The sequence below is a fragment of the Mobula birostris genome, chromosome 7, assembly GCF_030028105.1.
Source record: "Mobula birostris isolate sMobBir1 chromosome 7, sMobBir1.hap1, whole genome shotgun sequence".
Lineage (NCBI taxonomy): Eukaryota > Metazoa > Chordata > Chondrichthyes > Myliobatiformes > Myliobatidae > Mobula > Mobula birostris.
The window spans coordinates 170432482-170460373 of NC_092376.1; the positions used below are offsets into that span (position 1 = coordinate 170432482).

The 27892-nt window shown below is 41.7% G+C and overlaps 1 protein-coding gene and 1 long non-coding RNA gene across 2 annotated transcripts in view; both read right to left on the reverse strand.

The window, feature by feature from the left end:
* LOC140200569 (uncharacterized) overlaps window positions 1-27892 on the reverse strand; it is a 556670-nt gene that overhangs the window by 292565 nt on the left and 236213 nt on the right. The window lies entirely within an intron of this gene.
* LOC140200888 (uncharacterized) lies at window positions 2156-11167 on the reverse strand. The gene is made up of 3 exons (XR_011886749.1): window positions 10768-11167; window positions 5664-5805; window positions 2156-2214 (listed from the first exon to the last, which is right to left on the reverse strand). It is a non-coding gene; the product is annotated as an uncharacterized lncRNA (long non-coding RNA).

Here is a 27892-nt window from a genome sequence, read left to right on the forward strand (position 1 = left end):
TGAATTAATAGTGAACAGGTCAAAAGTCATGGCTACATACTGAATACCTTCTAATGAGCTAACAGTGGTTACTTAGAGAATATTGTAGAGAATACAATGTGTGCATTTGAGTAAATACTGTTGAGTAAATACTGTAATACATAGAAAATACAATGTGTGCATTTGCATTTTCTAATACTCTCCGACACCGAGCACCGAGCACCATCTCTGCCAAGCACTTCAACCCTAGCCCTGGCAACATGTAATAGGCAAAGCCGAGGATTTGGGGCCTTCCCCTCCGGAGATTCTCGATTGCACAGTAGCAGCAGCAGCAATGCGGGCATTTTAGGAGTTACTCCAGGTGTTCCTCCGTGCTTCTCAAGGCTGTCGCTATCAAATCCGGATTGTGCATGGCCCCCTAGTTAACATGTACAATATTCATTTGGAACGGCCGCGCGCGCTGCATCGCGCCGCCATCTTCTCCTCCCTGCTTATCACCATCTGTTTGAGTAGAATTGTACTTCACATTTTCATTGCCCTGATTATCAACATCTCCTGTACTGCTTACACTGTCACTTGGCACTGCAGCCCCATGCTCTGATGATGGTGCAGCAGCAACTGCAGTCGGGGGGGGGGGGGCTTTTTACAGACGCTGGACCAAAGAAAGATGTAACTTTTGGGAGACTATTTAGATGTTTTGTTTTGTTTTGTTGTCTAATATTTTCCGTTTTTCAGCACCACTAGGATAGGAGCGTTTCATTTTCCTCTCATTGAAAAGTAGCCTCCTTTGCTAGGAGAAATGTTTACAAGTGAAGTAAATATTTTAATGTATTTTCTCAGCTGTCAGTCAGCGAGTGCCCACTAGTGGTTCGGCTGGCAATAGCAGGAAAATATTGTGGCGTCTGGGAGCTGCGCATTAAATGTTTGCATGTCATTCGGGGAACCCTGAGAGGGCGGGGTGAAACATTGCTGAGGCTGCCTGTGAACAGCAGCACAGCTCCTCGGCATCCTTCATACAACCAAAGCCGACAGCAGATCATTGGGGGTGAGAGTGCCCTAGCTTAGGCAGCAGGCAGTCGAGGCATCTGCCCCAGCTGACTCCCTGCTCCTCTTCCAGGGCAAGTTTGTGCCCGAGTACCCTTAGAAAGGGAGCATGCGGTTACTGTGGACACAGTGGGGTATTTACGGGAGCTGTGTACCCTCCCCACCAGGAACTGGGTGTTTTGTAGCCATTAGTAACCGTATTTGAATTTGTAATTGTATTTTCTGAGTGAAAAACTTAGACAGTTTTGTAAAATAAAAGTGACCTCGGTGTCAGAGGAATCGAGTGAGAGCAGACTGGTCGGGCATGGGATGTCACATCATTTCCTGCAGAGTGGAGAGACACGCAAGATGCTGACCAGAATCTTCCTGTAAAGTCTAAATCTTGCAGCTGAGGATGAATTTGTAAGAGATTCTGAGACTGCTGAGCTGTTCGGGTCAGACTCCAGACCCCTGTAATTCTAATCAATGCTGTTAGACGTCATGTCCCTTGTGGAACGATTCCTGCGGAAATCTTTAATGGTCAGAATTTAACATCTCTCTACTAAATTCACAAGCACAAAGAGAGGGGTTGGGATGTGGAGTTTCTTGTCAAGATTTACAATCCTCAAAGCACAACTGGTGTTAATAGAATGAATATATTTTTTATCCCCTGCCAGACTGATCTGATCTCACTCGATTCCACTGCCACCACACCAAAGGCACTTTTTTTTTTACAAAACTACATAACTTTTTCCCAAAGAAAATACAATTTCAAATTAAAATATAGTTACTAATATCTACAAAACGCTGAGTTCCCGGTGGGAGGCACCATTCCCTGAAATCCCCCACTGTGTCCACGGTAACCTCTTTAAGGGCACTTGGGCACGAACTTACCCTGGAAAAGGGGCAGGCATCATCTCAAGCAGAGTCCTCGACCGTCTGCCGCCTTGGCGAGGTCACCCTCTCCCACCGTGATCTACTGTCAGCTTTGGTTGTATGAAGGTTGTTGAGAAGCCGTGCTGCTGCTTCACCTGCTGAAACAATTTGTCACTCTTTGGTTTGATGAGCCTGTGGACTCTTCTATCTTCATCCAGTGATTTTCAGCCGTCAGCTTTGCTTTGATTTTGCTCGGAGTTTCTCGCAGGAGTTGTCCCTCCAGACTGCTGCCAGTGCTGATGTTCTCCACATCAAAGCGAAGACTGCACACAGAAACTGACAAGCAAACAATATAGAAAAAAAGACAAATTGTGCAAATTATACAGAAAAAAAATGAACAGATAGATACTGTACATACATACTCATAGATAAAAAAGCGACATTGAGAACATGAGTTGTAGAGTTTTTGAAGTGAGTCCACAGGTTCTGGAATCAGTTCAGTTTTGAGGTGAGTGAAGTTATCCATGCTGGTTCGAGGGCCTGATGTTTGAAGGGTAATATCTGTTCCTAAACCTGGTGGTGTGGGACCTAAGGCTCCTTTACCTCCTTCCCGATGGCAGCAGTGAGAAGAGAACATGGCCTAGATGGGTGGGTCCTTGATGATGGATGCTGCTTTCTTGTGGCAGTGCTCCTCCTAGAAGTGCTCTGTGGTGGGGAAGGCTTTTCCTGTGATAGACTGGGTCATATCCGTTACTTTTTGCAAGCTATTCCATTCGTGTGTGTTGGTGTTTCCACACCAGGTTGTGCTGCAACCAGTAAGAATATGCTCCGCTGTGCATCTACAGAATTTTGTCAATGAAATTTACAGGGTGAATAATTGAGATTTAATTGATATTTATTAATAGTGTATGTGTGTGTATTTTTATGTATTAATGTGTGAAAACAAGAGAGGAAAATGTACAAGAGAGAGGGAGAGAGAGAGAGACCACAAACAATTAGAGTCATAGAACACTAAAACACAAAAACAGACCCTTTCACCCATCTATTCATGCCGAACTATTAATCTGCCGATTCCATCAACCTGTGCCTCGACCATAGCCGTCCATAACTCTCCCATCCACGTACCTATCCACATTCCTCTTAAGTGTTGATATCAACCCCGCATCCACCATTTGTGATGGCAGCTCGTTCCACACTCTCACTACCCTCTAAGTGAAAAAGACTAAGGAGCTGGTGGTAGACCTGAGGAGAGCTAAGGTACTGGTGACCCCTGTTTCCATCCAGGGGGTTAGAGTGGACATGGTGGAGGATTACAAATACCTGGGGATACGAATTGACAATAAACTGGACTGGTCAAAGAACACTGAGGCTGTCTACAAGAAGGGTCAGAGCCGTCTTTATTTCCTGAGGAGACTGAGGTCCTTTAACATCTGCTGGACGATGCTGAGGATGTTCTACGAGTCTGTGGTGGCCAGTGCGATCATGTTTGCTCTTGTGTGCTGGGGCAGCAGGCTGAGGGTAGCAGACAACAACAGAATCAACAAACTCATTCATAAGGCCAGTGATGTTGTGGGGATGGAACTGGACTCTCTGACAGTGGTGTCTGAAAAGAGGATGCTGTCTAAGTTGCATGCCATCTTGGTCAATGTCTCCCATCCACTACATAATGTACTGGTTGGGCACAGGATTACATTCAGCCAGAGACTCATTCCACCGATATGCAACACAGAGCGTCATAGGAAGTCATTCCTGCCTGTGGCCATCAAACTTTATAACTCCTCCCTTGGAGAGTCAGACACCCTGAGCCGATAGGCTGGTCCTGGACTTATTTCATAATTTACTGGCATAATTTCATATTACTATTTAACTATTTATGGTTCTATTACTATTTATTATTTATGGTGCAACTGTAACGAACTCAATTTCCCCGGGGATCAATAAATTATGACTATGACTATGAAATGAAGATGTTCCCCCTCATGTTCCCCTTAAGTAGTTCACCTTTCACCCATAACCCACAACTATTAGTTCTAGTCTCACTCAACCTCTGTGGAAAAAGCCTGCTTGTATTTACCCTATCTATACACATCATAATTTTGTACCTCTCTATTAAATCTGCTCTCAATCTATTCTAGGAAATAAAGTCCTTCCATTCAACCATTCTCTGTAACTCAGGTCCTTCAGTCCTGGCAAAATCCTTGTAAACTTTCTCTGCACTCTTTCAATCTTATTTTCATCTTTCCTGTAGTTAGGTGACCAAAACTGACATAATACTTCAATTTAGGCCTCACCAACATCTTATACAATTTCAACAAAACATCCCCCTCCTGTACTCAATAGATTAATTTATGAAAACCAATATGCCAAAAGCTTTGTTTAAGAGTCTATCTACCTGTGACACAACTTTGAAAGTGTTCCCAGATCCTTCAGTTCTATTGCATTTTCAGTGCCCTCACGCTACCCTTGTAAGACTACCCTGGTTGGTCCTCCTTAAGTGCACACATCACACTTGTTTGCATTAAGTTTTATTTGCCATTTTTCAATCCATTTCACCAGTTGGTCTAGATCCTGCTTGCAAGCTTTGATAGTCTTCCTCTCTGTCCAACCTTGGTGTCATCCACAAATTTGCTGATCCAGTTCAGCAGCAAACATCTCTTCCTCTGATCTTCCAGACAATCAATTTTGTCAATTGCTATCCTTTTGCTCTTAATATATTTGTAGAAGCCCTTAGGATCCTCTTTCACCTTTTCTGCTAGACCAACCCCATGTCTTTTTTTTAGTGCTCCTGGTTCCATGTTGCGCTGTGTTCCTCATATACACAACCATGTTTGTCTTAAGGTCATGTTTGTTTTCTAATGACACATGTTTCTCAATATCCAGTGAATCTCTAATGAGCAAATATCTGTGGAACAATAGGAAAACTTTTAGAAATAAATGTTATATAAGAAGTTAAAAATAAATTAATGAAGAGATTGACTATTAATTAAAATAAAGGAAGTAATTTGTATCATTTCACTTATCTGTACTGTCTAGGTTAACCTTTCTCAACCCTTTTGCCCTGGAGGAGCCCTTGAAATAATTTTCAGGCCTCAGGGAACCCTTGTGTAAAAATCATTAAATCTACAGGTAATGGTATGTTAGCATGATCAGTAAGCTGTAGATATAATAATCCAAAAATAAAATAAAATACTCTTTTGGGTAGAGGATAATTTTTTTTATCCAACCTTTCTTGGAAAAAAAAGCAGAGCGTAAGCTTAGCTTACCTTTCTTGAAATTAATCTCTTTTTTTCTACTTTCATAAATTTTAAAAGCCCATAAGGCAAATTTAACACATTTCTGTTAAATAACTGGCTTAAGTCAAAATGGGATTACATTTTCTAAAGGTAGGCTTGGTAGGTTAAATAATTGTAAATTGATTTTAATTAATGCCTCTTACAATATGAAAATTGATTAGCAACGTTGAATAGTAAAATTGTTAAAAAAAACCATAAGCCAAAGCAATATGAATGAAAATATAACCTAAGACATAATTTTATATAAGTCTTTGAAAAACACACTTTCTTATGAAGTGACATGATCAGGCTCAAATATAGATGAGCATGTGAAATCTGTGTTTGATTTTTGCTGCACAAATACTCAATTCTGGGTTGAAATTGAGATAAGCACATGGATTTCACTTTCAACTGAAATGAGATAATCTCTATCCTTCTCTTGATGCTTGATAAAAAAGAAAGAGCTTGCTTACACATGTAAGATGTTGAAAAGAGGAGCAAAATGTTCATTACTTTCCTATGAATTGTAGAATACTCTTCTTTCACAAAAATCCAGAATATCTAGGGGCAGGTCGGTAAATGGCATCTTGAGTGCATGATCAGACTACATCCCACAAGGTTCTTTCTCTTCTCTCAAAGTCCAAGCTCGTTGAGCCTAGGAAGTCAGAAAGTACAAACATAAAAGTTATGATGGTGTTCCTCAGACTGACAGGAGGACAAAAAACTTGCTTTCAGTTCCTTGTTTCACTACCCTTTCCCAGTATTGTGTAAATGCTCAATACCTGTTACAAAAACATTTGAAGAAAGGGGCATTGACCCAAAACCCATTGATGTAAATTTTGTCAAAAAAAGCCACAAATTTAGTGTTGTCATATGTGTTTGTGCAGTCACCAAGGTCAGCACGTACTGAAAGCCCTTGGCTGACAATTTCTAGACTGTGCTCTGAGGTTGTGCAAGGTTGGACTTGGTAAAGGATCAGGGTTTCAGTGCAGAGAGAATTTAAAAAGAGTCTGAGATGATTGACTTTTCTTGAAATGTTTTGGTATTAAATGTTTTGAAATTGCTTTTGCGACTTATATTCTATTGTTAATATTTAATGATATTTTTGTAACATCTTGTAGTTTTCAATCACTCAGAGACATACACATTCTATTTTTAATAGCTTTAACAGCTGAATGAGCTGAGGAGTGAGGCTTGACTAGCTATCAAAGATTTTTAATATAAAGGTTAGGCAGGGGATCAGGAGGATGCCGTGCCCACAGCAGGTGTTCATAATGCAAGTAATTTACACTCAGTGGCCATAATTCACACCTGTTCATCTACTCATTAATGCAAATATCTAACAGCCAATCATGTAGCAGCAATTCAGAGCATTAAAGCACGTAGACAGGATCATGAGGTTCAGTTGTTGTTCTGACCAAACACTGGAATGGGGAAGAAATGTGATTTCAGTGACGTTAACCATGGAATGATTATTGGTCCTAGACCAGGTGTGGTTTGTGAATCCCAGAAGCTGCTGATCTGAGATTTTCACACAAAACAATCTCTAGAGTTTGCAGAGAATGGTGTAAGAAACAAAAAAATCGTACACTGAGTGCCATTGCTTGTAAATGTGAATACGCTTGCTAATGGGAAAGACCTGAAGACCGTATGATATAGGAGCAGAACTAGGCCATATTTTATTTTTCGGTCATATTCTTGCTATATCAGACTCCAGTTTAATAACCTTCTATTCTTATCCTTCATGTTAGTTAGAAACACTAACAGATTGTGATCCTTGGAAACCACAAGTGGTTTCTGGGCAGGACAAACATAGACTTCCAAATGTTGTAAAGACAGAATAAGTGATAGCAACTCCTTTTCAACAGTTGAATAATTTCTCTGGTGCACATTAAATTTCTTTGACAAATAAGCTACTGGGTGTTCAATGTCATTCACAACCTCCTGTAACAGTACTGCCCCAGCAGCTTTGTCACTAGTGTTTGTTGCTATCGAGAATATTTTTGAAAAATCAGGTGATTTGAGCACAGGATGAAAACACAGGATGGTTTTCAGATGTTCAAATGCCTCCTGGCAAAGGTCATTCCACACCAATCTTTCATTCTTCCCTACGAGTTTTGTTAGGGGGAAAGCGATGTCAGCAAAGTTCTTACAAAACTTACCCAACCATTCCTAAAAATATTCTTACAGCTTTCTTGCCAGTCAGAACAGGAACCTCAGCAATAGCTTGAACCTTGACCTGTACAGGAGCCAGTTGACACTGGCCTATTGCATAGCCAAGATAAATCACAGTAGCGTGACCACGTTCACTCTTATCAAGGTTCATGGTAAGATTGGCCTTGGAAAATCCATAAAACAGTTTTTATACCGCTGCAATATGCTCTTCCCACGTGTCATTCCAGGCCACTAAATCATCAATATAAGCCCCTGTGTTTTCTAAACCTTTAATCACCGAATTGATCATTCTTTGAAAATGTCCCTGGAGCAGTTTTCATCCAGAAGGGTAAAACATTGTATTCGTACAGTCTAGATGGTGTCACAAATGCTGATATCTCTTTAGCCCTCTCTGTCAAAGGAACACCCCAGTATCCTTTTAAAAGGTCAATCTTTATAAGGTATTTAGCCTTCCCCACGTTATCAATACAGTCATCCAATCTCTTTCCTTTTTTCTTCTTGTTTCTAATTTCTTCTCGAACCATTTTACTTTTCTCAAAGTTCATTCTGTAAAGATGCTGTTTCATGGGCTGGGCTGAATTTTTGATGTGCTGCACCTGTGCACCATTTCAGAATGTCAGAAAATAATTCTTTTATGCTTGCTAATTAACTCTTTCACTTGTTTTTGCAGTGTAGGGTCCAACTGATGGACCTTATCAGTAATATTTTTCAAAACAATGGAATTCTCACATCTTGTTGATACAAGATTCAGTGGGTAAACATGTTTTTTTTTATCCCATTATCAGATTCCACAGCCTTTATGTCTCCATTTGTTTCCATAACAATTCTCCCAGGTGCAATCCCAGCAAACAAGTGTTTTATATTAATTCGAACATTCTGTAAACTTTCCTTTGCAAGGTCACAAATCTTATTAGATCCTTTCCAGAATTTTAAAACATAATTAAGCACACTGACACGTTTCCATATCAGACCATAGTTCTCTGAGTAGGGTCAAAGTTCCTTTTGGCCTGTAATCGAACACGGGTTCCAATGCACTACACTCCAATGACTTTTGAATTGCATTTCCAACAATAAATAGCAGTAGGGGAAGCCCTGATCCCAGATTTTCCCATTTTTCACACAATATATTTTAATCATGGTCTTAAGTGTGGAGTTGAACCGTTCCAAGACTCCCATGGACCCTTTGTGATATGAAGATGACACCATGTGCTTAGATTCCAATTCTCTAACTATCCTCTGGAATGTTCTCGAAGTAAAGTTACTACTCTGGTCAAATTGAATTTCTTTGAGCAGACCTGCCGGTGTGAAGAACTTACTGAGTGCTTTTACCACACTCTTGGCCTTGATGTTTTCAAAAGACACAGCTTCAGGGAACCTAGACACAGCACACATAATTGATAACACATACTGACAACCAGCTGCAGTCTTTGGCAATGGGCCTACACAATCCACTATGACCCTAGAAAAAGATTCACCAAAAGCAGGTATTGGTTTAAGTAGTGCTACCTGAATAACCTGATTAGATTTCCCCTCAACTTGACAGGTATGGCAAGTCCTGTAAAGATTCACAACATCCTTTCTTAAAATAGGCAAGTAAAATTCCTTCACAATCCTGTTCAATGTCTTCCTCACTCCATGATGTCTACCTAAAGGCATACTGAGAGCCATGTTTAAAATTTCAGCCCTGTAAACTTTCCGACCACCATGTGATGTTCAATAACCCAATTCTCACTTGCAGGTACAGAGGCTGGTCTCCACTTCCTCATCAATGCTCCATATTTAAGGTAATATCCCACTGACTCTCTCTAAACCTCCTCTCTTGTGAGAGCTATCTCCTTTAAAGCCACCATTTCAGAATCTTGCTTCTGTTCCTCTATAAATTCCTTCCTCAATAAGGACAAACCTTCCTCGTACACCTTACTCTCATCAGCATCACTACCCTCTTAGTCCTGTGGAAATCTGGAAGGTAGAAAAGTCTGTGACACATCATAATAATTTAAACCTCTGGGTTTTGCTATCAAGGGCGTCAGCAGGTTTCCTAAGCATGCTTTGAGTATCTGTGCATGTGGGATAAACGTCAGTCTTTCTGTGTGAATTCTTGGCAGCAGCTTTGCTCATTAATTGAACAGCTATATCAACCTTATCTTGGAGAGGTGTCAACATTCCTCCATTGTTTGCTAAACTTAGCACCATCACCAGGCTTATAAGAACCATGTATACATTGTGGAAGAGACCAAAAAATCCATTTATCTGATTACGACCTTCACTTCGACTTGTCTCCATAACAACTTCCACCTCAAAACCATAACAATCCTCCTTCTTCTCTACAACATCATAACCTTGCAGGTGTTTACCTCCAAATCTCCAAACAAAATTCAACAGAGTAGCACATCCTTCCTCAGCAGGCCCTTGTCCTGCAAGCAGGGTCAAAGGTTGTGCAACCAATCCAACCTTTCCCAGCACTTTACTCACAAGTCCAGGAACAGCACGTTTCCCCTTATTTTCAGCAACACTGACCTCACTATTTTCAACTCATCACTAACTTTTAGCTCACTGTCTAATACAAGTGACTGAGAATCCTCACTTTCCCCTGGTACCATGGTTAACCTGTTATTCACCAAACTAAGATCATCTGACACAAAAAAATTGCATTCCTTTCCAACCAAGTTAGACACCACAGACTTTAACTGAGCTTCAACACAAGGTTCAGAGCCCTGTGAATTCACAGGTACCTCTACAACCTGATCACAGGCAATCGGGTCAGCTGCCTCTTCTGGGCTATCATCACTTGTCCCAGTTTCAAATTCAAGGTCACTCTGAACCTCCCAGCTATTCTCTGGCAAACTCTCATCTGGAGTAAGCTCAAGCTCGTGGGTTAAAACAACGTTGTCTGCTTTCTTTGCCGACCCCCCACAGGGTGGCGGCATCCACTACATCCAGGTATGCCCTCACATCATCAGGAACACAACTTTTAAAATCCTCAAACAAAACAAGCCTTTCCAAGCTGTAAAAATCATCAGGGTCCAACACTAAACTTCTCAGCTGCCACATCTCCCTTTTAAGCAGTCTCTGTCTTTCTGTCTCTTCTCTCTGTTTTGCTGCATCTTCTCTCTGTTTGTCTGCCTCTTCTCTCTGTTTGTCTGCCTCTGTGGCCTCGAGCTGTTTCAGTTGCAACTCATGCTGTCTTTTCCTCTCCTCGGCCTCCAGCCTGCATTGCTCTACCTGAAGCTGAATCTTAACCTCAGTAAGTTTACCTCAAGCAAATAACTCTAATACCTCCTCTCCAAACTTTCCCTTAGCTCTATTATGCTGGGCTGTTACCGTCTGCATCTGAGCTTTCCTCATTTTAGTGGTCACCTTTAGTCTTAACTTTTGAGCGATTGCCAACAGCACATTCCTCGTAGCATCATCTAACAATTCAGGGGTTGGTTCTGTTACATACCTCAAGAAGCTCTTGTGACTTTCTTGTGAGAATGATGTAATGGTCTTCTGGAGGTCACCTGATGTAACTTTCCTGCCGATGTGAGGTCACGTGATGACATGTTCACCACTGGTATAAAAGAGAAGACCTCTGGTGATGCAGTTAGTTTTCCAGCTAGAACGTTCGTCAGTGTCTCCGTTCCGTTGCGTATTTGTTTCATGATGCAGTTTCATTTTTAACACGGAGTTTTACCTTCTACTGTAAGGTACAATAGTGCTGGACTGGCAACTTCTTCCAGATTTGTTGATGTACCTTTTCAGTAGTATGGGAGAGTGAAGAATTTATCGAAGTACAGGATACGAAGGATCGACCTTATTGAGTCTTCGTTGAAGAAGTAGCAACCTGCATCGAGGATAACTCCTGCCGAAAGAGCAAGGAAGTTCTGCAAGGTGCTCTCTAGAAATAAAAGTCAGTTGTTTTAAGTCGTTTATTTCCTTCATTGTGAATCCTTTGGACAGAACCAGCAGGAAAGTCGTGTCTATGAAGAAATCCTTCTCCAGAGATGTCTCTCCTAATTGAACGTATAAATCTGTTGGACTTTTGAATTTACCATTTTAAGAACTGTTTTCACATTTATCGCTTTAAGAACCAGTACCGAGTGATGATTTGTTGAACGGCTGCATAGCGGTTAACTTCTGGTTAAGGTTTTTGTTTGTTTTTTATTGTGTATCCGTGTTTAATAAATGTTTGGTTGTTTTTATATAACCTGACTTGATTGATATTCATTGTTGCCAGTTACGTAACAGTTCTAACAGAAACTTCTCAACACTAGCGTCCATTTCTGCTGTATTTACACACAAGCAAATCAAAAGGGATTTTCCCCAATCAATTCAAACAAGCCTCCCAAGCAATTTTTTCATATCACGTATGCAGGCCCCAATTTTGTCACGTACCCCGTGACAGGTTAACAAACCAGCAGAAATGGAAAACACTTTGGAGTCCAATATTGCTATTAACTAATAATATTTATTAGTAACTACACAATACAGTAATATAAATGCAGATAAATCAAACAGGTTATCAAATGATTATATATAAGTAAGTGTGGATAATAAAGGAAAAACAAGCTTTTTCAAGTCTGGGGTAAATAGATAGTCTTACGATAATGAGTAAAGTTCAGTTCAGTTCGTGGTATTGAGTTGAGTAGTGATGGAGAGAGAGAGGGGGAAAGATTTGAGTTTTCAGGTGAGGTGATACTGTCGATCTTCTCGTTGTCCTCTGAAATCCTTTAAAAGTCACGGACTGTGACTTCAACAAAGGGGACCATTCTTCTGTGGTGGAATCATCAACCCAGGCAAAGGTTGGACACATGGACAACTCCCCACCGGTCAAAGCCTTTTCTCACTGCAAGAACCACTGATCGATCCACCTGATCGATCCTCCAAAAACCCACTTTTTCTGTGGGCACAACAAAGCTCATTCAGTGTCCAAAAACATGTGCGTCAGGTCTATCATCTGACCTCCTTTTTATCTCATCATACTGAGTACCAACTGTCATTCAAATAACTCCTTTCTTTTCTGTCTGTGTAAAAATGCACTAGCAGGCAATATCCTTGGAAAGTATAAACACACTTCAGAGAAACCATAACATCGATTGTCCATCAAATAACGCTGCCCTCGGTCACCATATCGACCTACGAGCTGCTCGGTGCCCTCTCTATCCGAACTCAGCAGAAATCCAAAAGTTAGTCGCAGTTCCTCCTCATGCCTTAAAGTGACAGTCCACAGGAAATATGAATGTTAGGGGTTCATAACACCATCTCAAAGTAGTCTTCGTCTCTCTCTCTCTCTTTCTTTCTCTTTCTTTCTCTCTCTCTCTCTCTCTCTTAAAAACAAGATGTCGGTGTTAAATAAATCTCTCTGTCTCTCTTTTCAAAAACACAGTTCATAGGGGTAATTCAGGACCCCATCACACAAGTTAGTCCAATATTGAGTGTGAGTTTGCAGTTTTACCAAAACAGAAGTTCCAGCCACCATCTTTGTAATGATCCAATTTTCTCCTGTGTCTTTTAATGTTTCCCATATGGAACCATGCAGAGTGTCCCAAGACCTTTGTAGTTTTGGAGAATAACTTGTGATTTTCCTTGCTCCAATGCCAATTCGATTTAATGTTGATTTGTAAAGTAATTTTCATTTATTTAAGGTCTGGTTACTCCCAAAGAATCCGAATCTTACTTAAGAATATCTATTTATTGTCGGAAGCCAAATTTCTTTTTAAACTGTGTTAATGGAACTGCATAGTTATTACTTTAGAATAAATCAAGAAATACCCTTGAATTTGCAATAAATATTCTTGAAAATGCAAGTTTAATGCTGTTTCCGCTCGCTCTAGTTCAGGGTGTTGATTAATCGAAGTTTGAACTCTATTCTGAACAGTTCCTCAACTGAAAAGCTACAGCTATGAAATATTGCTGTCTATCCATAAAGCCATAAGACCAAGGAGCAGATTTAGACCATTTGAACTATCAGGTCTGCTACGCTATTCCATCATGGCTGACTTATTATCTCTCTCAATTCCATTCTCCTGTCTTCTCCCCTTAACCTTTGACACCCTGACTCATCAACAACCTTTCCAGCTCAGCTTTAAATATACCCATTGACTTGGCCCCACAATGGAGTGATATTCCAGTCCCTGCTGATCTGCCCTCACTCAGTTTCCACTGTTGCCAAAGACACTCTAAACCACAGTGATCTCTACAGCCTAGTCTGTGTCCCTCTGATCCACTCAGTTGATCTTTAGCAATATGAACTGTTAATTCCCCATTTCAGCAGACGGTTCCGATAATAAAATTAGGCAAAAGGCAGTGAAGATTGTTCCTTATTTTATGCTGACTCATTTGCAAACGCCCAACAGATGTAGATCTCTGTGCTAAATATTTTTTTATATTGTTTTTACTCCTGAATATTGTTATTCTGTATTTTCTGACAGTTCGGCTAAAGAGCAAAACTCCAGAGATTAGGATACCAAAGAGAAGATTGCAGGAGGCAGGGGAGCAGGATTGCTTTCTAAGGGAAGTTCAAGGACTCATTTATAGAAATGAATGAATATATCATGGTTGTCATGGACATTATTGAAACAGTTATGGATGAGTGTGCCCCACAAAATCATTCAGAGTCTTCCACAATCAGAAGCTCTTGATGAATTGAGATTCACTGTAATGAATAGGTCAATTTCTTTTAGAACAATGACTCCCCTGAGCACTACTTATGGACTGCTAACTTCCCTATGAGCAATGATCTGTTGTCTATGCATGCGTATTTCTCTCTCTCTCTCTCACTCACTCACACACACACACACACACACACACACACACACACACACACACACCAATTAATCTCATCTCCTGTGTGTGCACTTTTATTCAATTGATATGAAGTTGTACAGACATTTCAAATAGGCAACGAGTATGAACCTGAATGTCAACAAATATCAGCAACAGCACTGACAGTTACAGGATGACAGAATTCGGAGCAAGAGAAAGTGAAACGAATGAGTTAAACAGTGCAGAGTAGGTGGTCACGGATACTGACAAAAGGGTGCATGAGTACACAAAGACAGACACACAACTAGCAAAATTAAAGTGAAAATAACGTCACAACGGCCTTAGTCGGAAATAATTAACAGATTTGATAGCGCTAGTGAGGGCTGGAAATTGAATATTGAAAGGGCTGAACTGTATTGTAACGTGTATGACATGGATGAGGAAAAGAAATTATCTACACTTCTTCGCTTAATGGGTGCTAAAACATACAGTCGCTTACGCAACTTAGTTACTCATGAAAAGCCAGCAAGTAAGACATTCAACAATGATGTTGCAATTTTACAAAATCACTTGAGCCTGAAACCACAAACACAAGAAAATCGACAGATGCTGGAAGTTCAAGCAACACACACAAAATGCTGATGGAACTCAGCAGGCCAGGCAGCATCTATAGGAAGAAGTACAGTCGACGTTTCAGGCCGAGACCCTTCAACAGGACTAACTGAAAGAAGAGACAGTAAAAGATTTGAAAGTGCGAGGGGAGAGGGAGATCCGCAATGATAGGAGAAATACAGGAGGAGGAGGGAAGAAGCCAAGAGCTGAAAAGTTGATTTGCAAAAGGGATACAGAGTTGGAGAAGGGGGAGGATCATGGGACAAGATGTCAAAGGAGAAAGAAAGGGGGAGGGGAGCCCAAAGGAAGATGAGAAGCAGGCAAGGAGTGATAGTGAGAGGGACAGAGAGAGAGAAAAAAGGGGGTAAGTAGAAATAAAGAAGGGATGGGGTAAGAAGGGGAGAAGGGGCATTAACAGATGTTAGAGAAATCAATGTTCCTGCCATCAGGTTAGAGGCTACCCAGATGGAATATAAGGTGTTGTTCCTCCAACCTGAGTTTGGCTTCAACTTGACAGTAGAGGAGGTCAAGGATTGACAAATCAGAATGGGAATGGGACGTGGAATTAAAATGGGTGGCCACTGGGAGATCCTGCTTTTTCTGGCAGACAGAGTGTAGGTGTTCAGCAAAACGGTCTCCCAGTCTGTGTCGGGTCTCATCAATATATAGAAGGCCATACCGGGAGCACCAGACGCAGTATATCACCCCAGCCGACTCACAGGTGAAGTGTTGCCTCACCTGGAAGGACTGGCTGGGGCCCTGAATGGTGGTGAGGAAGGAAGTGTAAGAGCAGGTGTAGCACTTGTTCCGCTTACAAGGATAAGTACCGGGAGGAGAGATGATCAGTGGGAAGGAATGGGGGGGTACGAATGGACAAGGGAGTCGCGTAGGGAGTGATCCCTGTGGAAGGCAGAAAGCTGGGGGGGGGGGAAAGGGAAGTATATGCTTGATGGTGGAATCCCGTTGGAGGTGGCAGAAGTTACGGAGAATTATATGTTGGACCCGGAGGCTGGTGGGGTGGTACGTGAGGACAAGGGGAACTCTATCCCTAGTGCGGAGGAGGGAGGATGGGGTGAGAGCAGATGTGCAGGAAATAGGAGAGATGCGTTTGAGAGCAGAGTTAGTGGTGGAGGAAAGGAAGCCTCCTTCGTTCTGGAATGAAAAGCCTCATCCTGAGAGCAGATACGGAAGGGTTTCGGCCCGAAACGTTGACTGTACTTCTTCCTATAGATGCTGCCTGGCCTGCTGCATTCCACAAGCATTTTGTGTGTGTTGCTTAGGGTCTAAAACCTCTGGGTTTTACAAAAGGAACCAGTCAAAAGATGAAAGCAACACTTACAACACGCTGGAGGAACTCAGCAGGTCGGGCAGCGTCTGTGGAAACGATGAGTCGACGTTTCGGATGAAAGCATTTCTGAATACATTGCAGAACTGTGCAACCTTTCCCAATATGATGATTTTAGAGATAGACTTTCTGATGCATTAAGGGACAGGCTGACATGTGGTATGCATTGTCAAAGCACTCAGAAGTGGCTACTGTCAGTAAAAGACCTAAGCTTAGAACAGGCATTGACCATTGCAATATTAGAGACTACATAAAAGGATGCAGCAGAACTACATAAAAAGAGTTTAGAATGAGAAACGCACAAAATATCCTTGAGTGGTGCAAAAAGCCAAAAATGTTATCGATGAGGCAATTCCTCCCATGATGCAAATGACTACCCTGGTTCTCAGTAACAAGGTTTCTTACAGGTCAGCGACACTTGACAAAACTACAGAAGGGACAAGCAGGGTGGCCATTGTGGAGAGTAGGCCAATGGTGGGCATAAGAGTGTCAGGCTTTGGCTCAAAAGAGGCATTGGCTGTGGATATACTTATGTTAAGGTTCCCTTATTTCTCTCTTTTACTGCACCTCGTGTAGTAAATGGCTGTTTTTTTTTCTTGCTGGATTGTGGAGTCCTAGGAGACCCAGAATCTCCCGGGGAACTACATCTGTATGAATTGCATCAAGCTGCAGCTCCTTGAAGACCGGGTTAGGGATCTGGAGCAGCAGCTGGATGACCTTCCACTTGTACGGGAGAGAGAGGAGATAATCGATCAGAGTCGCAGGGAAGCGGTCACCCTGAAGTTGCAGGAGGTGAGTAGCTGGGTGACTGTCAGGAAAAATAGAAATGTAAATAGGCAGTTAGTGGAGAGCACCCCTGTGGCCATTCCCCTCAAAAGTAAGTATACTGTTTTGGATACTGTTGTGGGGGGGTGACTTCCCAGGGGAATGCCACCGAGACCGGGTTACTGGCACTGAGCATAGGTACGTGGTGCAGAAGGAAAAGAGGGAGAAGAGGGGTGTAGTAGTGATAAGGGGACTCAATAGTCAGGGGACGGACAGGAAATTCTGTGGACATGAATGGGACACCTGAATGGTATGTGGCCTCCCAGGTGCCAGGGTCAGGGATGTCTCGGATCGTGTCCACAACATTTTGGAGAGGGAGGGAGAAGCGCCAGATGTCTTGGTACATGTTGGGACCAATGATATAGGAAAGAAAAGCAAAGAGGTCCTGAAGAGAAAATTTAGAGAGCAAGGCAGAAAGCTAAGAAGCAGGATCTCCAGGATAGTAATTTCCACATAGCTACCTGTTCCACGCGCCAGTGAGGGTAGAAACAGGATGATTTGACAGATTCGTGTGTGGCTTAGAAGCTGGTGCAGGGGGGCAAGGCTTCAGATTCTTGGATAAATGGGATCTCTTCCGGGGGAGGTGTAACCTGTTCAAAAGTGATGGGTTGCACCCGAACCCAAAGGGAACCAATATTCTCACAAGCAGGTTTATTAGAGCTGTTGAGTCGGCTTTAAACTAATTTGGCAGTGGGGTGGAAACTGGAGAGAAGGGATTGAGGATAGGATGGATGGGAGAAAAGCAGAGATAGCATGCAGTCAGACTGTCAGGAAGGGCAGGCAGATGATAGGACATAATTGCAACCAGCAGGGTGAGTATCAGTGCATTAGAGATACAGAATCTAAAAGAGTAGCAAACACAGCACTCAAAGTGTTATATTTCAAAGCATGGAATATAGGAAATAAGGTGGATGATCTTATTGCACTGTAACAGATTGTCAGGTATGATGTTATGGCCATCACATCCTTCCCACACTTTGGTTTATTTTCTCAAACTCTCCATTCTCTAGAAAATGAGCCCAATTTCCTCCCAAAACCATCTTCTCTGCCTTCCAGTCAAGATGGCACTGAGCTGCAATGTCCATTGAGGTTGTGGCTCAGAATGAGTTATTTTTTATTTGGTTTGTAGGAATAGTTTTGAGGACAGCTTGAGGATTTAGGGGTCAGGTTAGTGTTTACAGAAAGGGATGAGGGAGAGATAGAAAGCAGAAGAAGGAGTGAAGTGTCAGGGGCTGGAGCCACTGGCAGAGTCCAAGTTAGAGTGCTTCGCAGTCGAAGGCCAGTGATCCCCGTGATCAACGACTGAGGTCTGCGGGCAGGAGGCACGAAGGCCAGTGTCTCCCCCCCACCACCACACTCCAGTTGGCAAGTTCCTGGGTCAAAGGTCTGTGCAGGTCTGGAGGTCGAGGCCTAGAGTTCAAAGTCTGTGAAAATCCTGGAGTCAACAGAAAGATCAAAACCCAAAGGTTGAAAAATTGAAATAGAGGTCGATGGTCAAAGGTGAAAGCCCTGATGATATAAATAACCCTCAGTGTAAAATGTAAACTATCTTAAATAAACTGCACCATTTGAGATCACATAGAAACCTTTAAAATTCAGGTTCACTTTTTACCTTCCCTCTGCTTTCCTTTTCAACCAGTTTAGCAACTTATGTCAGGAGCACTCAATGACAATATTGTCATAACCCTGAGTTGTAAAAGAAGAGGAAGCTCGCACATCCTGTCAATTCATCAGAGACAGCATTAATTACTGAACCTGGGGAGCTCGGTTTGTGTGTCCTCATGTTCTGAGCTTTACTGCTCAGTCTCTGTTGTGTGTCCCAGTGGTCAGAACTTTACTGCTCAGTCTCTGGACACCTTCACCTGTCTTCTCCCTCAAGGTAGGCAAACTCACTACAATCTCACTTCAGGCGAAGGGGTGATTGAAACAGCACCTCAACACTGAATAATGTATTTTTTTGAGATACAATTCAGTGTAAGCTATTCTAGCCTGGCACCCAGCAATCTCCCATCCCTTAATTTAACCTAGCCTAATTACGGAACAATTTACACAATATTCTCAGCCAACTCTTAACACCAAAAGTTTGAAGGATAGTTTGTAAACTAAACTAACCAGGTTATGTATCTAACAAAGGACCTTGGACACAGTTATTTCTGTACCGTATGTCTATCAGCAGGCAGCAGATCCACAGTGGACTGTAGACTGTGGCCAAGTGTCCTCATGCATAAATAGCAATGTTCAAAAGGAACAACACACACAAAATGCTGGAGAAACTCAGCAGGTCAGACAGCTTCTATGGAGGGAAATAAAGAGTGGATGTTTTGGGCTGAGACCCTTCATCGGGATTGGAAACAAAAGGGAAGAAGTCAGAGTAAGGTGGTGTGGAAGTTGTTAAACATACAATCTGGCAGGTGATAGGTGAGACTAGGTTCGGGCAGTGGAGTGGGGGTAAAGTGGATGGGTGAGGGATGGGTGGTGAAATAAGAAGGTGCAAGTTGATTGGTGGAAGAGAATAAAGGATGAAGAAGAAGGAAAGTGACAAAAAAGGACAGTGGGTCATGGAAGAAAGGGAGGGAAGTGGAATACTAGAGTGAGGCGATGGGCAGGTGGGCAGGTGAGGAGAGAGAATAGATGAGAGGAGAACCAGAATGGGAAGTAGAAAAGGAGAGTGGGGGGGGGGGGGGAGAGAAATTACCAGGTTAGAAAAATGGATGTTCATGCCATGAGGACGGAATATGAGGTGTTGCTTCTCCAACCTGTGTGTTGGTCTCATTCTAGCAGTAATTGTTGCAGACCGCAGTTGGTTTGGATTGGCAATAACATCTCCTCCATGATCTCCATCAGCACAGGTGCACCACAAGGCTGTGTGCTTAGTACCTTGTCCCATACTTTCCACTTTACACTTATGACTGTGTGGCTGAACACAGCTTCGATGCCATACTCAAGTTTGCTGACAACATCACTGTCGTATGCTGAATCAAACGTGGAGATGAGTCAGCATATGTATAGGAAGGAGATTGAAAATCTGGCTGAGTGTTGCCGTAACAATAACTTCTTTACTCAACGTCAGCAAGACCAAAGTGATGATTATTGTCTTCAAGAGGAGGAAATCAGAGGTCCATAAACCAGTCCTCATTGGAGGATCAGACATAAAGAGTGTCAGCATCTTTAAATCTGTCAGTGAAATTATGATGGAGAACCTACCTGAGGCCAGCTCGTAAATGTAATTATGAAGAAAGCACAGCAGCGCTTCTTCTTCCTGAGGAGTTTGTGAAGATTCGGCATGACATCTAAAACCTTGACACACATCTATAGATATGTATATTGACTGGCTGCATCACAGCCTGTTATGGAAACACTCATGCCCTTGAACAGAAAATCCTACATAAAGTAGGTAAAAAGTGCTCAATGGGTAAGGGCCTTCCACCACTGAGCACATCTACACAGGAAGTTAGTGTCAGAAAGAAATATCCACGATCAGGGACCACCACCACCCCAGTCATGCTCTCTTGTCACTGCTGCCGTCAGGAAGAAGATGCAGGAATCTAAGGACTCATAGAACCAGGTTCAGAGACAGTTATTGCCCTTCAACCGTCAGGCTCTTGAACCACTGGGGATAACTTTACTCAATTTCACATGCCCCATCATTGAAATGTACTCACAACTAAAAGACTTACTTTCATGTTCTCATCATCTCGTGCTTTTGATATTTATTTCTTATTTATTATTATTATTATTATTTATTTCTGTATTTGCATAGTTTGTTGCCTTTTGCAAAATTTTCAAACATCCAAGTTAGTGTGGTCTTTCATTGATTCTACTATGGTTATTATTCTATGATGGATTTATTGAGTATGTCCACAAGAAAATGAATCTCAGCATTGTATATGCTGGCATATATGTATTGTGATAATAAATTTACTTTGAACTTTGAACCCTCTGTGTGTAAAAGTTGCTACTCAAGTCCCTTTTAATTCTTTCCTCTGTCATCATAGATCTATGTCCTCTAGATTTAAACTCCCCTACCCTGAAGAAAGTACAAAGTCCATAAGAACATTAAGTATCGGAGTAAAATCAGCCTATTCAACTCATTGAGCTCCATTGTTCCATCATGGCTGATTTATGATCCATGTTAATCCCATTCTCCTGCCTTTTCCCTGTAACCTTTGACACTGACATGACCATCACAGTCAACTGTGGCAATCAATTCAACAGATACAACACACATTGACAAAAGAAATTCCTCATTATCTCTATTTTAAGGGGCATCCTTCTATTTAGAGTTGAGGCCCTCTGGATCTATACTCTCCCACAATGGGAAACATCATCTCCAGGTCCACTCTAACTAGGCATTTGAATTTTTATTAGGTTTCAATGAGAAGCCCCTGCCACCACCTTATCCTACTGTGAGTGCAGGCCCAGAGCCATCAAACACTCCTCATACGTAAACCCTTTCGTTCCCAGGATCATTCTTGTGAACTTCCGCTAGATCAGGGGTTCCCAATCCTTTTTATTCCATGGACCCCAGGTTGGGAACCCCTGCTCTAGACCCTCTCCAATGTTACCGGTAGTTACGGTTGTACCATGGTAGCATCGTGTTTTGGTGATGCTATTACAGCTCGGAATGTTCTTCAGTTTGGAGTTCAATTCAGGCGCTGTCTGTAAGGAGTCTGTACATTCTCCATAGGAACTACATGGTTTTCCTCCCACAATCCAAAGACATACCAGTCAGTAAGTTAATTGGTCATTGTAAATTGTCCTGTGATTAGGCCGGTGTCTGTTACTTCCTCAAAGAATTCCAACAGGTAATACTTCCCTTGAAAGAAACTAGGCTAACTTCATCCTTTTTTGTCACGTGCCTCCAAGTAACATGAAACAAGGGGAGGGTGAACAGCCAAAAGCCTTCGTACTTATTGGCACCAATGATCTTGGTAGGAAAAACAAGGAGGCCCTGAAGAGAGAATTTAGGGAGAAAGCTGAAAAGCAGGACCTCCAGGGTAGTCAGCTTTAGATTTCCCACCTCTGCCACACACCAGTGAGGGTAGGAATAGGATAACTTGGCAGATGAATACATGGCTAAGAATCTGGTGCAAGGGGCAGGGTTAGAGATTTCTGGACATTGGGATATCTTCTGGGGAAGTCATATGACGTATACAAAAGGGAAAGTTACACCTGACCCTGAGGGAGGGGTGAATGTCTTTGTAGGCAGCTTTGCTGGAGCATTTGGTGAGGGTTTAAATTAATTTGTTAGGGAGTTGGAATCGGAATAATAAGGCTGATGATAGCTTATAAGCAAAGGAAAAGTGTGGTGTGGTATCTATAAAAGCTTTTACAGTCAGTTTTTATGTTCCCTGCCAGCTTTCTCTCATAAACTACTTTCCCTGTCCTAATTAAGCCCTTTGTCCTCCTCTGCTGGACTCTGAATTTCTCCCAGTCCTCAGGTGTGACGCTTTTTCTGGCTAATTTATATGTTTATTTTTTGGAATTGATACTATCCCTAATTTCCCTTGTCAGCCACGGGCGCACTACCCTCCCTGGTTTATTCTTTTGCCAAACTGGGATGAACAATTGTTGTAGTTCATCCATGTGATCTTTAAATGCTTGCCATTGCATATCCACCATCAACCCTTTCAGTATCATTTGCCAGTCTATCTTTGCTAATTCACGTCTCATACCTTCAAAGTTACCCTTCTTTAAGTTCAGAACCTTTGTTTCTGAATTAACTATATCACTCTCCATCTTAATGAAGAATTCCACCATATTAAGAAAGGTGGACAAAATCGAAAAAGGTGATGGATAAAGCACTGAAGGTGTTATTTGTTTGCACACAGGACACAGAATAAGGAAGAAGATCTTATAGTGCAATTTGAGATTGGCAAGTATGACTTTGTGAGCATCACTGAGCTGTGGATGAAAGAAGATTATAGTTAGGAGCTTTACCTCCTAGGATACACATTGTATCAAAAGGACAGCTCTGTAGGCTGAAGTGTTACTGTGGCTCTGTTGGAAAGAAAAAGAAATCAAATCCTTAGTAGGAGGACATAGGATTGGAAGACGTGGAACACATATGGGTAGTGTTCGGAAATTGTAAGGGTAAAAAGACTCTGATGGGAGATACATATATTCAGGGCTCTGAACAATAGCCAAGATATGATCTACAGGTTACAATAGGAAATAAAAAAAGCATGTCAAGATGCAAGATTCAAGATTCAAGGTACAAGTGCATTTATTATCAAAGAATGTATAAATTATACAGCTGGAGATTAGATTTGCTTGCTCAATGGTAGCCACAAAGCAAGAAACTCGAAAGAACCCAATTAAAGACATGAAAAGAATAAAAATAAAAGACCAATGCCCGATGTGCAAGAGAAAGAAAAACAAATAAATAAAAGGGCAATGTTACAACACTCATGCGGGATTTCAATCCACAGTTACATTGGGAAAATCAGTTTGGCGCAGGATCTCAAGAGAGAGAATTTCTAGAATGAAATGCCGGCAAGACAGCTTTTTGGACCAGCTTGTCCTTAAGCCCACAAGGGGATCATCTGCTCTTGATTGGGTGCTGTTCAATAAACCTGATTTCATAAGGGAGTATATGGTAAAGGAACCCTAAGGAGTCAGCAATCACAATATGATAGAATTCACCCGCAATTTGATAAAGTGAAGTTTGAATCAAATGTATTAGTATTACAGTGGAGTAAAGGGAATTACAGAGGCATGAGACAGCAGCTGACTAAATTTGATTGGGAGGGGACACGAGCAGGGCTGACAGCAGAGTGGCAATAGTTGGAGTTTCTGGGAGCAACTTGGAAGGCACAGGACAGATACATCCCTAAGAAGAAGAATCATTCTAAAGGCAGGATGCTGCAACCATGACTGACAGGGGAAGTCAAAGTCAACATAAGAGCAACAAAGAGAGCATAGAGCAAATATTAGTGGGAAGTTTTAGGATTGGGAAACTTTTAAAAACCAACAGAAGGCAACTAAATAACCATAAAGGTGGAAAAGATGAAATAAGAAGGTAAGCTAGCCAACAATATCGAAGAGGATACCAAATGTTATTTTAGATACGTAAAGAGTAAAAGAGAGGCAAGAGTAGATATTGAAGCACTGGAAAATGTCTCTGGAGAGGTAGTAATGGGAGCAAGAACATGGTAATTAAATTGAATAAGTTTTTTGCATCATTCTCCATTGTGGGAGACAATAACAGTATGCCGCAAGATTGAGAGTGTCATGGGACAGAAGTGAGTGTAGTCGCTATTACTAGTGAGAAGGTACTTGGGAAACTGGAAGTCCTGGAGGTAGATAAATTACTTGGACCAGATGAACTACACCCCAGGGTTCTGAAAGAGGTAACCGAAGAGACTATGGAGGCATGAGTAATGATCTTTCAAGAATCACTAGATTCTGAAATGGTTCCGAAAGACTGGAAAATTGTAAATGTTATTCCTCTCTTGAAGAATGGAGGGAGGCATATGAAAGGAAATAATAGACTAGTTAGCCTGACCTCAACAGTTGGGACGATGTTGGAGTTGATTGTTAAGGATATGGTTTTGTGGTACTTGGAGGCACATGATAAAATAGGCCAAAGTCAGCATGGTTGCCTGAAGGGAAAATCTAGTCTGAAAAATCTGTTGGAATTCTTTGAAGAAATAGTAAGCAGGATAGACAAAGCAGAAGCAGTTGATGTTGTGTACTTGAATTTTCAGAAGGCAAGGTGCCACACATGAGGCTGCTTAGCAAGATAACAAGGCTGCTTGAAAGACACAAGTATCGATAGAGGAAAGGCTTACCTTCATATTTCATCTTTCTCTCATTGCTTTTTTATTTGCCCTCTGTTGGTTTTTAAGCTCATTTCAAACCTCTAGGTTCCCACTATTTTTGCTTTATTATATGCCCACTCTTGCTTTTATACTATCTTTGACTTTCCTTGTCGGTTAAGGCTGCATCATCCACCCTTTAGAATACTGTGCTTGTCTCCTTTCTTCTTCATCTTTGGGATGAATCCATCCTGTGCCTTCTGAGTTGCACCCATAAACTCCAGCCATTGCTGTTCTGCCATCATTCTTGCTAGTGTCCCCTTCAATCAACTTTGACCAGATCCTCTCTCATGCCTCTGTAATTCCCTTTACTCTACTGTAATACTGACTTATCTGATTTTAGCTTCTCCCTCTGAAACTGCATGGTGAATTCTATCAAGTTATGTCCACTGCCTTCTGATGGGGCTCGTTAACTTGCTAAACAAATTTGTTTTATTATCCAACCTCTAATGCAGTATTTCATTTTCCTTGGTTGGCTCAACCACAAGCATGTCTAAAAAGCTATTTTACAGACATTCCCCATAATCCTTCTCTTGGGATCCAGCACCAACCTGATTTTCCCAATTTAAATGCATATTGAAATCCCCCATGATGATCATAACATTGCCCTTTTACATGCCTCTTCCATCTGCCATTGTAATTTGAATCCTATTTCATGGCTACTGTTCTCCCATCAGGGTAATTTCTTAATAATATCCACAAGGATTCTGCAGCTTCTGATCCTACGACATCTCTTTCTAAGGGTTTGATTTCAATTTTTCACCAATGACACCATGCCACCCCCTCTACCTGCCCATGCTTTTGATGCAATGGGTACCCTTGGATGCTAAATTCCCAACTACAATCTTTTCTCATCCACGACTCTGTGATACCCACAAAATCATACCCGCTGATTTCTAACTGTGCTACAAGATATCTACTTTATTCTGTTTACTATGCGCATTCAAATATAATATCCTCAGTCCTGTATTCATCAACCTTTTCAATTTTGCCTCTATGTTACCAGAAATTAAATTCTTATTCTTTCTAACATTTTTATTTTTTTAATTCATACTGCAGACTTTCACCACCTCTCCTGCACTTTCCTTCCCTTTTACTTTATCCTCACTTTTGCAAACTGTTGATCTGGTGCACCTATTATTTAATTTAAAGACAAAGACACACTTCAACAATTCCCACTGACTGCAACTCTGTCCCATCAAATGCCTGTCCTTCCTCAGTCTCACTACACAATGCATCCGCTTGTATACTATTGCCCCGTCCTCTGCCCTGTCACTCTGGTTCCCATCTCCCTGCAAAATTAGTTTAAAAACCATCCCCAGGAGATCTAGCAAACCTGTCTACGAGTATATTGGTTCCCCTCAAGTTTTGGTGTAACCTGTCCTTTTTATATAGGTCATAGCTTCCCCAGAAGAGATCCCAATGATCCCTGCAAGTATCTGAAACTCTGCCCCCTGCATGATTTTCTCATCCATGCATTCATCGGTCACTTCATCGTATTCTTACCCTCACTAGCCCATGGCAAAGTCAGCAATCCAGAGATTCCTACCCTTGAGGTCCTGCTTTTTAGCTTTCAACCTCTTCAGAACCTCATCTCTTTTCCTACCAGCATGTACTACAACTTCTGGCTGCTCATCTCACCATTTAGAATACTGTGGACCTGATCCCATCACCTGAGAAGCAACTCATCATCCGAGTGTCTCTTTGACGTCCACAGAATCTCCTGTCTGCTGTTCCAACTAATTAAATCACCTATTACTACATCATTCCTCTTCTCTCCATTCCCTTCTTAGCCACAGAGACAGAATCAGTGCCAGAAATACGGTCATATGGTGGTGATGGTGAGCTATAAGCTGCTATGTTGTTGTAAACCCCACCTGGTTCACTCCAATATTTCAGATGAGCAAATTTCACCTGGTCTGGCATACCTGTGACTCCACACTGTGACGAAGAGTGCTCGGTAAACTTACTCTGTATATATATACACACTCACATTGCCTTGTCATTTTGCTGTTGTTGTACTGAGTGCGTGCACTTCAATGTATTCCCCAATATATTCTTTTAATGAGTTGGCTTTATGATGCCTTTCCTGCCAAACACGTGGAACATTCTATTTCCTCGGTAATGGGGATGTGTATATATTGTTTGTACACTGTATTTAAGGTAGATACTTCTGTTTATTTTGTAATATGATTGTAACTACATTGTGGAGTGTATCATATTCTAATTCATGTATTATCCTAAGTTAACTTTGTGGGTAATTAAACTTGGCATGTCAAGGTACCTGGGTCAGTTTTCTCTCAATAAGAGAGCTACCAGGAATTCACACTGGACGGAGTTCGGAGCTTTTATTATGCTCTCTGTTAGATACCTTTTTGTACATATTAGCAGATTTCTTTTCCATACTCTCGCAAATTTTTGTAAGCTTGATTTCTTGATGCACCAAATAAGTACTCTTATACGAAAATGTTAAGTGACCCCAGTCATGTTTTCTTCAGTCATAACCCACGTCTCATAACACACACCTACAGCAATGTGGTTGACTTTTATGAGCACCTTGAAATGTCACAGCCCTCCACTCTGCTCAGAATTTGTTGGGCATGGGTAATAAATGTTGGCTTTGTAGCAGCCTCCACATCCCCAGTATCTCCAAAATGGTTTGTCAAAGTGAAATAGTATATATTCTACAAGTGAAGACTTTTCAGTAGGGCTGTACCATGAATAGATTTTAGAAAAGAGGCAGTAAATGTGTGGGTGATGAACTGACACTTCCATAAATGAAGGTCACATCAGTCATGTTAAAAACTGTGATATTGATGGTACATTCTGTGATGTTAGAGGTGAGGAGCAATAAAAGATGCATCAGAACAGTAGTTAATAATAAACAGTGTGGCACAAAGTTTCAACCTTGGGTGAAATTTGCAGTGCTGGGACAAAGAGTACACAATTTCACAAACTGCTTTAAATTCAAGTGTCCATCTGTACTTCACTGACCCTAAAGCATGCCCCAAACCAGCACAATCAGAAGAGTTTGAAGATGTAAGTTGACCAATCAAATGGCCAGGCAGTATGTATGGACATTTTGGGTTGACATTGGGACACGAGCATTCAAACTTGAGCTGTGTGCTTGGTAATGCAAATTGGGAGGGTAATCAAAGCAACTCGTGTCAGGACAGTGAGGGGCAGCAAGGTCTCATGGAGCATGTGTACCAATTCCTATT